This window comes from Canis aureus, chromosome 17 (assembly GCF_053574225.1).
Source record: "Canis aureus isolate CA01 chromosome 17, VMU_Caureus_v.1.0, whole genome shotgun sequence".
Taxonomy (NCBI): Eukaryota; Metazoa; Chordata; class Mammalia; order Carnivora; family Canidae; genus Canis; species Canis aureus.
Genome location: NC_135627.1, coordinates 13,191,986 through 13,203,959, shown reverse-complemented (window position 1 = coordinate 13,203,959; position 11,974 = coordinate 13,191,986). Strand labels below are relative to the sequence as shown.

The following is an 11,974-nucleotide window of genomic DNA, read 5'->3' as shown; positions in this document are numbered from 1 at the left end:
GAATCACACCATATGTGACCTTTAGAGACCTTCAGCATCATGCCTTTATGATTCATTCAAGGGATTGTATGTATTAGTAGCTTCTTCTTTTTTATTGTTCAGGAATATTCTGTTTTATGGATGTACCACAGTTCATTTGTCCATTTCACCGTGGATGGACCTTTGGACTGTTTCCAGTTTTGGGCCATTACAAACAAAGCCACTAAAGATTTGGGTAAAAGTTTTTGTATGAACATAGTTTTCATTTCACTTGGGTAAATACTGAGGAGAGTGATTGCTGGATCACAAGGTAAGAATATGTTTAACCTTAAAGAAACTGCCAAACTCTTTTTCCAAAGTGGCTATACGGTTTTGGATTCTCACCAGCAACTTACAAGAGCTTGTATTCACATCCTTGTCAGCCCTTGGTGTTATGTGTTTTATTTCGTTTAATGTCAATGGTGTAGTGGCATCTCATTGTGATTTTGATTTGCATTTCCCAGTTGCTAAATGATGTTGAGCATCTTTTTATCTGCGCATATTCCACCCTTATATCTTCTTTGGGAAAGTGTCTGTTTACAACTTTTTGCCAGTTTGTTAATTGGGTTGCTCTTATTATTCACTTTCAAGGGTTCTTTGTGTGTGTGTGTTTTAAGGGTTCTTTATATAATCTGGTTACAATAACTGGTGAAGCTACTTAGGTTACTTACAAGTACTTTCTCTCAGTCTGTGTCTTGCTTTTTGTTAGCTTAACAGTGTCTTTCAAAAAGGAGACTTTCTTGAGCTCCTAGGTGGCTCAGTCCGTTAAGGGTTTGCCTTCAGCTCAGGTCATGATCCCAGGGCCCTTGGATCAAGCCCTGCATCAGACTCCCTGCTAAGCAGAGAATCTGCTTCTCCCTCTGCCTGCTGTTCTCCCTGCTTGTGCTCTGTCAAATAAATAAAAGAAATTCAAAGGAAAGAAAGAGGAGACATTCTTAATGTGAATGAAGTTCAATTTATTGAACTTAAAATGAATTGTTTTTAAGTTATATATACAAAAAAAAAAAAACATTGCCTAACCCAAGGTCACGAACATTTCTTCCTATGTTTTCCTCTGGAAGTTTTATAATTTTAGATTTCATATTTAGATCTATGACCAGTTTGGGGTTTTCTTTTTTTTTTTTAAGATTTTATTTATTGGGGGATCCCTGGGTGGCACAGCGGTTTGGCGCCTGCCTTTGGCCCAGGGCACAATCCTGGAGACCCGGGATCGAATCCCACGTCGGGCTCCCGGTGCATGGAGCCTGCTTCTCCCTCTGCTTGTGTCTCTGCCTCTCTCTCTCTCTGTGACTATCATGAATAAATAAATAAAATCTTTAAAAAAAAATTTTATTTATTTATTCATGAGGGATACACAGAGAGAGAGAGAGAGAGGCAGAGACACAGGCAGAGGGAGAAGCAGGCTCCACGCAGGAAGCCTGACATGGGACTCCATCCTGGGTCCCCAGGATCATGCCCTGGGCTGAAGACGGCACTAAACCGCTGAGCCACCCGGGCTGCCCTGGGGTTAATTTTCATATGTTGTTCAAAGTATGAGTTGAAAATGATTTTTTTTGTGTAGATGTCCAGTTTTTCCAGCACTCTATTCTGCAAAGACTGTCCTTTCTCCATTGAATTGCCTTTGCACATTTGCTGCAAATCCATTTGCCATGTATCCATGAGTCTGTTTCTGAACTTTTTGTTCCACTGATCACTGTATTTATGTTTTCCTCAATACCACAGTGGTTTAGTAATAGTAGCTATATAGCAAGTCTTAAAATAAGGTAAGAGGACTCTTCTAAATTTGTTCTTTTAAAAAAAATGTTTATTCTTGTTCCTTGGCCTTTCCATATAAATTTTAGAACCATCTTGTCAATTTCAACAACCAAAAAAAAAAAAAAAAAAAAAAAAATTTCAACAACCAAAACATCCTGCTAGGATTTTTTTTTATTGCATTGAATCTATAGACCAATTTTTGAAAAGAAGTGCCATTTTAGCAATATTAATTGTTTTGCTGTTTTTGACATGCAATCTTGCACATTTATTGTTAGAGTCTTATCTAGGTATTTCAAGATTTTTTTTTTTATGATAGTCACAGAGAGAGAGAGAGAGAGAGAGGCAGAGACATAGGCAGAGGGAGAAGCAGGCTCCATGCACCGGGAGCCCGATGTGGGATTCGATCCCGGGTCTCCAGGATCGCGCCCTGGGCCAAAGGCAGACGCCAAACCGCTGCACCACCCAGGGATCCCTAGGTATTTCATGATTTTTGGCGATTTTGAAAGTAGAGCTGTCTTTTAGCTCAATTTACAATTGTTTATTGCTAGTTGACAGAGGCAGGATTCTAACATAAACCTATGACATCCACCTTCTGTATGTTCCCCTCATGTTGAGTGCCGGCAGATCATTTCTATCAGTAGGCAAAGGTGAAGACATCTTGCAGATATAATTATAATTCTAATCACTTGACTTTGAGTTACTCAAAAGGGAGATCGTCCCAGGTGAGCTTGATGTGATCAGGTGGGCACTTTCAAAGAGAGTCTACAGATCAGGCAAGAGAGAAGTTAGATGCTTTCCTGAAAGCCCTGAAAGAGAAAACAAGCAATGAGGTGATCTGCCCCAGAAAGGGGTGGGCTCTAGGAGCTGAGGGTTCTGTGCAAGGAAGTGAATCTGCTGACAACCTGAAGGAGCTTGAAAGAGGATCCTGAGCCTTACTTGAGATTACAGCCCCTGCTCAAACTTTCATTTCAGCCTGCTCAGAGCTTGGAGCAGAGATTGGAGCAGAGCTTGGAGCATTTAACCAGTTAGATTCTGAACGCATGGAAACTTTAAGATGTTAAGTTTCTATTGTTTCAGCCCATTAAATTTGTGGCCATTTGTTATGCAACAATAGAAAAATAATACCCTAGTACATGAAAATATGATTTTTCTGCATTGACTGTGTGTTCTGCAACTTGACATACTCACTTATGGTTCTAGGAGACCTATAACATTTGTTGAGATTTTTTACATAAACACTTATGTCATCAGCAAATAGAAAAGGAATTATTTGTTTCCAAACTCTTCTTTTTTCTTTTTCTTGCTTTATTGCACTGGCTACAACCTCTAGCACAGTGTTTGATAGGAGTAGTGAAAGCAGACATCCTTGCCTATCTAATCCTGAGAGGAAAGTATCTGTGTTCCTCATTAAGTGTGATGTTAGGTGCAGGTGTTTGCAGATGTTCTTTATCAGATTGATAAGAGTCCCTTTCTATTTCTCTCAGTTTTAAAACTGAGAATGGTGTTGAACATTGTCAAGTTTTTCCTGCATATTGGAGATGATCATATGGCTTCTTTTAATTTTTTGATATGGTGAATTACAGAGATTATTTTTAAATGTTGAACAAGCAGAACACCTGGGTGGCTCAGTGGTTGAGTTTCTGCCTTCAGCTCAGGGTGTGATCCTGGGAGAAACTCCTTTCTGGCAGAGCCTTCCCCTCTGTGGAGGTAAACCACTGGATACTCAGCTGTGTCCTCATAATAAACTCTACTTTTATCGAAGTCATTTAAGTGAATCTTAAGTAAAGCAAAGAAAAACTAAAGCAAGAGCTCTGAGAGTATATGAAAAGAACTAGAAATGAGACAAAGGGGCCGCTGGGTGGTGCAATTGGTTAAGCACCCAACTCTTGATTTCAGCTAGGGTCACAATCTCAGGGTTGTCAGATTGAGCCCTGTGTCAGGCTCCAAGCTCAGCAAGGAGTCGGCTAAAGTTTCTCTCTCCCTCCACCTCTCCCAACTATCTCTCTCTCTCTCTCAATAAATAAATAAATAAATAAATAAATAAATAAATCTAAAAAAAGAAAGAAAGAAGAGACTAAATATTGAGAAGGAAAAACAATTAGCATTATTTGCAAAAAGCACTAGCTAACATTCAGAGCATTTACTGCATGCCAGGCACTCCTCTTAGACTTTACAGATGCTTTATCATGGACTCATCACAGAGCCCTGGAGGGTAGGCACGATGGCTATCTCTGTTTGCAGCTGGGAGTAAACCCAAGTATGAAGTAAAGAGGTAACTGGCCTCACTAGCAGTGAATGGTGGAACTGGGGATGGGAAGTCAGGCAGTGTCTGCACCCATATCACTGAGCTGCACTCTTACCATGTAGTCACTCTGTTTCTAGGATTCTGATACTGTTCCTACAGAGTCTATCATGTTCCACTCAAAGATTGGAAGTTCCTTTAAAGTTAAGATTTTTTTTTGGAATATTATATGTGTAATATATTTTACCAATTGAAAAAAGAAAACATTAGAAATGGATATTAAACAAAATATTAATGTATCATTGAGAATGGTTTCCTTTCTATCTATCCGGTAAGGTTTTAGGCACACATGGGCATATGTATAAATGCAACAGTTAATAACTAAGGTTAATATTTTATTTTTACAGAATGGTAATATGCCACCCATACTATTCTAAAACTTTAAAAAAAAAAAAATCTTAGCATATCTGGGCCCACCTTCCAGACCAAAATGTAGAAGTGTAATTTTTTTCTTTAAAGAGCCACATAGTGGGGTACCTGGCTGGCTCAGTTGGTAGAGCATGTGTCTCTTGATCTTGGGGTTGTAAGTTTGAGCCTCACATTGGGTATAGAGATTACTTAAAAGTAAAATCTTTTTAAAAAGTAAAATAAACAAAGAGCCACATCGTATTCCATTGTCTATGTATGTCCTTACAGTTGGCCCTTGAACAACATGGGTTTGAACTGCTTGGGTCCACTTACACATAGATTTATTTCAACAAGTATATTGGAAAACTTTTTGGAGATTTGTGACAATTTGAAAAAACTTGCAGACAAACTATGTAGCCTAGAAATACAAAAAAAATTAAGCAAAAGTGAGGTGTTGTGTTCAGAACACAGTACATAACATATATAAGATATGTGTTGATCACCTGGTTATGTTACCAGTAAGACTTCTGGTCAACAGTGGGCTCTTGGTAAGTTTTGAGGGAGTCAAAAGTTATAGTGGATTTTTGACTGCATGGGGGTGTTGATGTCTCTAATCTCTGCATTGTTCAAGGACCAACTGTATTTTATTTTTACCTGTTCACTCTTGTTGAACATATCAATTGTTTTCTAGGTTTTTACCATTATAAATAATGCTACCATAAATATATTTTTATAGATCTTTATACATGTGCTGATTAAGTGAATATGTGCATTTCAAAGTTAATAGGAAATGTCAGTTTATGACAAAATTTGTAATTCTTCCTATCTGAAGGTTTAGAATAAGCTTTTTAAAACCCACATTTGGGGACACCTGGGTGGCTCAGTAGTTGAGTGTCTGCCTTTGGCTCAGGGCATGATCCTGGGGTCCTGGGATGGAGTCCCACATTGGGCTCCCTGCAGGGAGCCTGCTTCTCCCTCTGCCTATGTCTCTGCCTCTCTCTCTCTCTCTCTCTCTCTCTCTCTCTCCCTCTGTGTCTCTCATAAATATTAAATAAAATCTTAAAAAAATATATTTGCTCATTGCACTCCCCCATGGAGAACCTCTGAGCGCTTCTCATTGCATAGACTGTAGCCCCCGGTGTGCACACGAAGCTCTTTGCACACCAGCTCTAGTCAGCCTCCTCAGCCTCATCCCTTCATACCATACACCCTATTCTTCAACCACTCTGAGCAGCCTCTCATTGCTGGGTAATATCAGGATCTCTAGGATCCCATAGCTAAGTATAGGCTTCATTCTTTGCCTGAAATGCCTTTCTCCTTGTGCTCATTCTTCAAGATACAACTGAAATGTCTTGGTATTTATGAAACCTTTCTTAGAGTTCAGGGCAAAGATAGTCCTGTCTTCTTCCATGTCTCCAGAGCTCCAGGGTGGCTCTTACCACAAGAGTACTGTGCTATTGGCCTCAGATGTCTGTTTCTATCACTAAAATCTAAGCTCCCTGAGGCTATGTATTATCTACTTTTGAATCCACATGGTCTAGTCTGTGCCGGGTATGGGGAAGAAGCTCAGTGTTTTACTGACCAAGTAAGCAAACCAAAGAGGAGGAAGAAGAGATCTTATAAACAAAGTGCTTCTGTTACAGTTTTGCAGATGGTGACTTAGAGCAAAAGCAAGTGAACAGTCAAGGAGTAGCAAAAACTATAGCTCTAACTCTCTTGTCTTTGTGCTGAATTGGGCTTAGGAGGCTTAGCATCAATAAAAATAGTTGTGGGTAGGTTTATTCAGCATACACCTTTTCTATTAATTTAATACCATATTCACACACAATTCCCTTGGGACATGAGCTACAAAATGGCAAATCTGAAGCCCATATTTTGGTAAGATGTTGAATAAGTAATCCTATTAACCTATTAACACAAAAGTAATTACATTTTTTGGACAAATATTTCCTAGAATAGATCTAGATATTCATAAGTTTTACTAAGTACCTAATATGCTTGACTCAATAGTAAACCTTTCGTGTCTATTGAATTATCACAGCAAACATGGTTAAGTACCAACCTAATTTCATTGGTAAGGAAACAGGCTCAAATAGTCTACTTACCTGGTCCCAGGCAGCATACATGTTTAAGCCAAAAGCCTGGAGTTCCAATGCAAAGCCTTTGGTTCCAAACCTAGCATGCTACTCGCCACTCTGCAGCACTGCATTCACCTCTGAGCATTTTCAGCGCCTTTCGTGTGTGCGCACTGTGTGGAAATGACTCTTTCCAGAAACTCGGCATTGGGCAAACACCCCCACCTGCATACAAAACTGAACTAAATGTCAGTGTTTCCAAGACATGAAATTGGCAGTTAGAGGAATGTTTAAAAAAAAATAGCAGCCAGAAAAAATAATTTCTGTGTGAAATAACTCAGAGTAACAATTCTGTCTTCTGTTCTGATCAATGGGATTTATAAGAAAAATGATTTCTCCAGGCGCCTGGCTGGCTCAGTGGGTGGAGCTTACAACGCTTGATCTCAGGATTGTCAGTTTGAGCCTCATGTTGGGTATAGAGATTATTTCAAAACAAAATCTTCAAAAAAAAAAAGAAAGGGAAAGAAAGAAGAAAGAAAAGAAAGAAAGAAAGAAAGAAAGAAAGAAAGAAAGAAAGAAAGAAATAAGAAAGAAAGAAAGAAAGAGAAAGAAAGAAAGAAAGAAAGAAAGAAAGAAAGAAAGAAAGAAAGAAAGAAAGAGAAAGAAAGAAAGAAAGAAAGAAAGAAAGAAAGAAAGAAAGAAAGAAAGAAAGAAAGAAAAGAAAATGGATTCCAAAGTCTGTCAATTTCAGGTTGCTTATTTCATGGTCACAAGGAAGAGAAAATACATTTAAGAACCAGTACTGAACAAGAGTAGTTGTCAAAGACCTAGGGGTTTGTTGTTTTTGTTTTACTAAATCTTTTAAATGCTTTACTAGAGGTAGAAAAATAAAGGTGTTTTTTTTTTTAAGAATCATAAACACAGAAAATTAGTTATTGGCAACAAAAATTGATTGATGGGGACGCCTGGGTGGCTCAGTCGGTTAACTGTCTATCTTTGGCTCAGATCATGATCTCAGGGTCCTGGGATCGAGCACCACGTCGGGCGGCCTACTCAGCAGAGAACCTACTTCTCCCTCTCCCCTGTCCCTGCTCATGCTCTCTCTCACTCTCTCTCTCAAATAAATAAATAAAATCTTTAAAAAAAAAAGAGAGAGAGAAAATTGATTATTGGAATTTTGTAGGAACAAAATCTGATATCTTACAACAGCTTTTTACCTCACTGAATATTTATAGTGGGGCCGCGCTAACAGTTTTTTTCTTCTGAAGTGTAAGAATTACATTGACATTATAATTATTTAAATATCTATATGAGTTTCATTATATCACATGGAATTAGCATTAGGGAAACTATGTCATCCTGACCTGACTAAGGTGTAGGTACAAATGCAAGAATTTTCCAGGAAAGAGAATCATATCTTCTTTATCCCTTCATATATCATTCTCCACCACTGATAGACTATGACCCAAGTTCTGGGAAGGTATTCCTTGTTGCTATGGTTGTAAGGCACCCCTTTTCAGATTTCTTCCTTTTTTAGATGCTCTCACTCAGCCCTGGGGGTAGTGACCATCCCCATACCTTCTTTTCCTGTGTTCTTCAGGGTTCTCTCTACCCCTCAGTAGATAATCCCCTCTTAGAGTTAATACTTCTATTAAACTCGCCCTGTCGAGATTACCGTGTGGTTTCTTTCTCCTGAATGGACCTCGACTGGCACAGTGAGCTATTCCCATAATACTTTATAATAAAGGCTACCGTTTGTGAGCGTCTCTGATGTGGGAAACATGGTATTAAGCATGTTGCAAACATTATCTGCCTGAGTCCTGCAATAACGCGGTGATGTTGATATCATTACCTATATTTTCAGATGAGGAAACGTAGGTTCAGTGTTGCCTAAGTAAGAAATGACAAGCCTGGTCTGGTGGACTCAAAGCCTATGCCCTTAACCATCATACAAGGCAGAAGTTCAACTAAGAAAACAACACAGGGGTGCCCAGGTGGCTCAGTTGCTGCAGTGTCCAACTCTTGATTTCAGCCCAAGTCATGAGCTCAGGATCGTGGGATCGAGCCCTGTGTGGTGCTCTGTGCTGAGCATGGAACCTGCTTGGGGTTCTCTCTCTCCCTCTCCCTCTGCCCCTCTCCACTCATGCTCTCTCTCTCTCTCTCTCTCGGAAAAAAGAAAGAAAACAACACAACCTGATATAAGTAAGGCAAAGGTGCTTTCTGCATTCATCCACAGCTGAAATCACAAGGTTTCTTGGAAAACCCATAAACAACTAAAATTGCCTTCCCTTATAAGTATGTCCATCTGCTCCAGGGCAAACTGCCTTCCTTGATAATTGTCAGCTAATCCGCATGTCCAAAGACAAAAAATTAAAAAAAAAATTAAAAAAAAAAATAAGATCAATCTCTGGTCCACAGATGGTCTGCAATTTTTACTTTTATAAACTTTGCCCTGACTTTTTTCCATGACATTTGATTTGCAGATAATTGATCTCCCTTGTTTACGAGTTAGGTTTTGGCTGGGCTTTTAACCACATTCATTTTTCTGAATTATTTTTGATAGTAGTTTGTGGAGGTCCCAATGAGGTCTGCTCCCTGGAATGTGCTCTCAGGGGCCTGCAGAAGTGTGCAGCTCACATGTGCACCTCATCTGGATCCCATGAGTCCTGGTCTGCCTCCTCTTCGTCCCTCTGGGGATGCGCCAATTAGGTTCCTGAGCTCCTGAGTGTTGGTTCTCCTTCTGCTGCGCCCATGGTTATTGTGTGGGGGACAGAGGAGCTGCCAGACAGATCAGAGTGATCATTCTCTGGAAATGTGGTATTTGGGGAAGCTCCAGGGCTGCCATTCTTTCTCAAGTGGCTGCTAGGCTGCTTGTTCCCACATTGATTGATTGCAAGACTGTTGGGTCTCAAGGCTACGCAGCCTTAAAGAAAGGGGATGTAGAATAGGGCAATTAAAATGCCATAGTTCTCACCTGAGATTCAGTCACTTTTCTTGAAAAACAGGCTCTAGATTGTTGCAAGCCTTTGGTTACTTTCCAGACTTCTGAAAAAGTTGATTTGGGCCATTTTTGCTGGTGTTTTTGTTACTTTTATGGAAGACCAGATTATCGGAGATGCCTCCTACTCAATCATTCTAGAAGTGCTTTGAAAACAAGGTTTAAATAAACCATAAGTTTGAGCTCTTTGACATTCTTTCTGAACAAGTACGTTAGGAAACAGTATAAAACAAAGTAGTAGGAATCAGCTACAAATGCCTCCAGAGTTACCTTATCTCTTCTGAAGAGGTTTTTCGGCCATGTGAATATGGAGAGATTTCTAAACAGACTCTTGTATCTTTGGCTACTTTTGGAGGAAGTTAGTAAATTAAACTTTAAAATATCTTAAATTGGGCAGCCCCGGTAGCACAGAGGTTTAGTGCCGCCTGCAGCCTGGAGAGTTGATCCTGGAGACCCGGGATCAAGTCCCACCTCAGGCTCCATGCATGGAGCCTGCTTCTCCCTCTGCCTGTGTCTCTGCCTTTCTCTTTCTGTATCCCTATGAATAAATAAAATAAAAAATCTTAAAAAAATAAAATATCTTAAATTAAAAGACTGCCTATTATGATTGATTTGTAGAGCTGGATAAACACTTGCAATAAAAAAAAAGTTCTGAGTTGCAATTTATTATTTAAACTTTTTCAAAAGACCAGCATTCTTTTTTTAAGTATTTTTTTTAAAGATTTTATTTATTTATTCATAAACTCAGAGAGAGGCAGAGACACAGGCAGAGGGAGAGGGAGAAGCAGACTCCATGCAGGGAGCCCGACGTGGGACTCGATCCCGGGTCTCCAGGATCACACCCCAGCCTGCAGGCAGCACCAAACTGCTGCGCCACTGGGGCTGCCCTTTTTAAGTATTTTATTTGAATATTTTATTTATTTATTTATTTATTTATTTATTTATTTACTTACTTATTTATTTATTTGAGAGAGGGCGAGCATGAGTGAGGGTGGGACAGGGGCAGAGAAAGAGGGCAAACAGATTCCCCACTAAGTAGGGAGCACGACGCCAGCCTTGATCCCAGGACCCCAGGATTATGACCTGAGCCAAAGGCAGACTCTTAACTGAGCCACCCAGGTGCCCCAGGACCAGCATTCTTAAAGAATGTGGAGTTAAATTTTGTTTCTTCTCTAAGTATTCTTTAATTATGCTATCTTGATTTATACAAGCATTTATCAATCCCCATAAATTAAATTATCAGCCTTGATTGTTAAAGTATAAGATAAAAAGCAAGAAAAATTTGAGTTGTTACCAGGCAAAAAAAAAAAAAAGAGAGAAAATACTAAAGTCAGAAATATTCAACAAAATGTAATGGTTTTTAGAGTTTGGGTATATAAATACAGAAAAATTATAAAGGGTACCTACTGATAATATTACTAAACATGATTAATCCTTGGACAATTATATTGCTTTGGTACTTCTCGTTTTTTTAATTTATTTTTAAAGATTTTATTTATTTATTTGAGAGAGTGAGCGAGCATGAGCACAGGGAGGGGCAGAGGAGAAATAGACTCCTGGCTGAGTCAAAGCCAGGCACAAGGCTTGATCTTCGGACCCTGAGATCATGACCTGAGCCAGAGTCAGACACGTAACCGACTGAGCCACCCAGGTGCCCCTTTTTGTTTTAAAAGAACTGTCTGGAGGAAGACATAGACATGGCCAACAAGCACATGAGAAAATGCTCCGCACCACTGGCCATCAAGGAAATACAAATCAAAACCACAATGGGATACCACCTCACCCCAGTGAGAATGGGGAAAATTAACAAGGCAGGAAACCACAAATGTTGGAGAGGATGTGGAGAAAGGGGAACCCTCTTGCACTGTTGGTGGGAATGTGAACTGGTGGAGTCACTCTGGAAAACTCTGTGGAGGTTCCTCAAAGAGTTAAAAATAGATCTGCCCCACGACCCAGCAATTGCACTGCTGGGGATTTACCCCAAAGATACTGATGCAGTGAAATGCCGGGACACCTGCACCCCGATGTTTCTAGCAGCAATGTCCACAATAGCCAAACTGTGGAAGAAGCCTCGGTGTCCATCGACAGATGAATGGATAAAGAAGATGTGGTCTCTGTATACAATGGAATATTCCTCAGCCATCAGAAATGACAAATACCCACCATTTGCTTCAACGTGGATGGAACTGGAGGGTATTATGCTGAGTGAAGTAAGTCAATCGGAGAAGGACAAACATATGGTCTCATTCATTTGGGGAATATAAAAATTAGTGAAAGAGAATAAAGGGGAAAGGAGATAAAATGAGTGGGAAATATCAGAGAGGGAGACAGAACGTGAGAGACACCCAACTCTGGGAAACGAACAAGGGGTAGTGGAAGGGGAGGTGGTTGGGGGGATGGGGTGACTGCGTGATGGGCACTGAGGGGGGCACTTGATGGGATGAGCACTGGGTGTTGTATGTTGGCAAATTGAACTCC

At 39.9% G+C, this 11,974-nt stretch overlaps 1 long non-coding RNA gene across 1 annotated transcript in view; it reads right to left on the bottom strand.

Moving 5' to 3' along the window:
- Positions 1-2,090: 2,090 nt before the first annotated feature.
- Positions 2,091-11,974, bottom strand: part of LOC144287797 (uncharacterized) — a 68,560-nt gene continuing 58,676 nt past the window's right edge. The window contains exons 7-8 of the long non-coding RNA XR_013355551.1: positions 6,529-6,723; positions 2,091-2,579 (exon numbers count right to left, since the gene is read on the bottom strand). This is a non-coding gene — a long non-coding RNA (uncharacterized LOC144287797). The remainder of the gene's footprint in view (positions 2,580-6,528; positions 6,724-11,974) is intronic.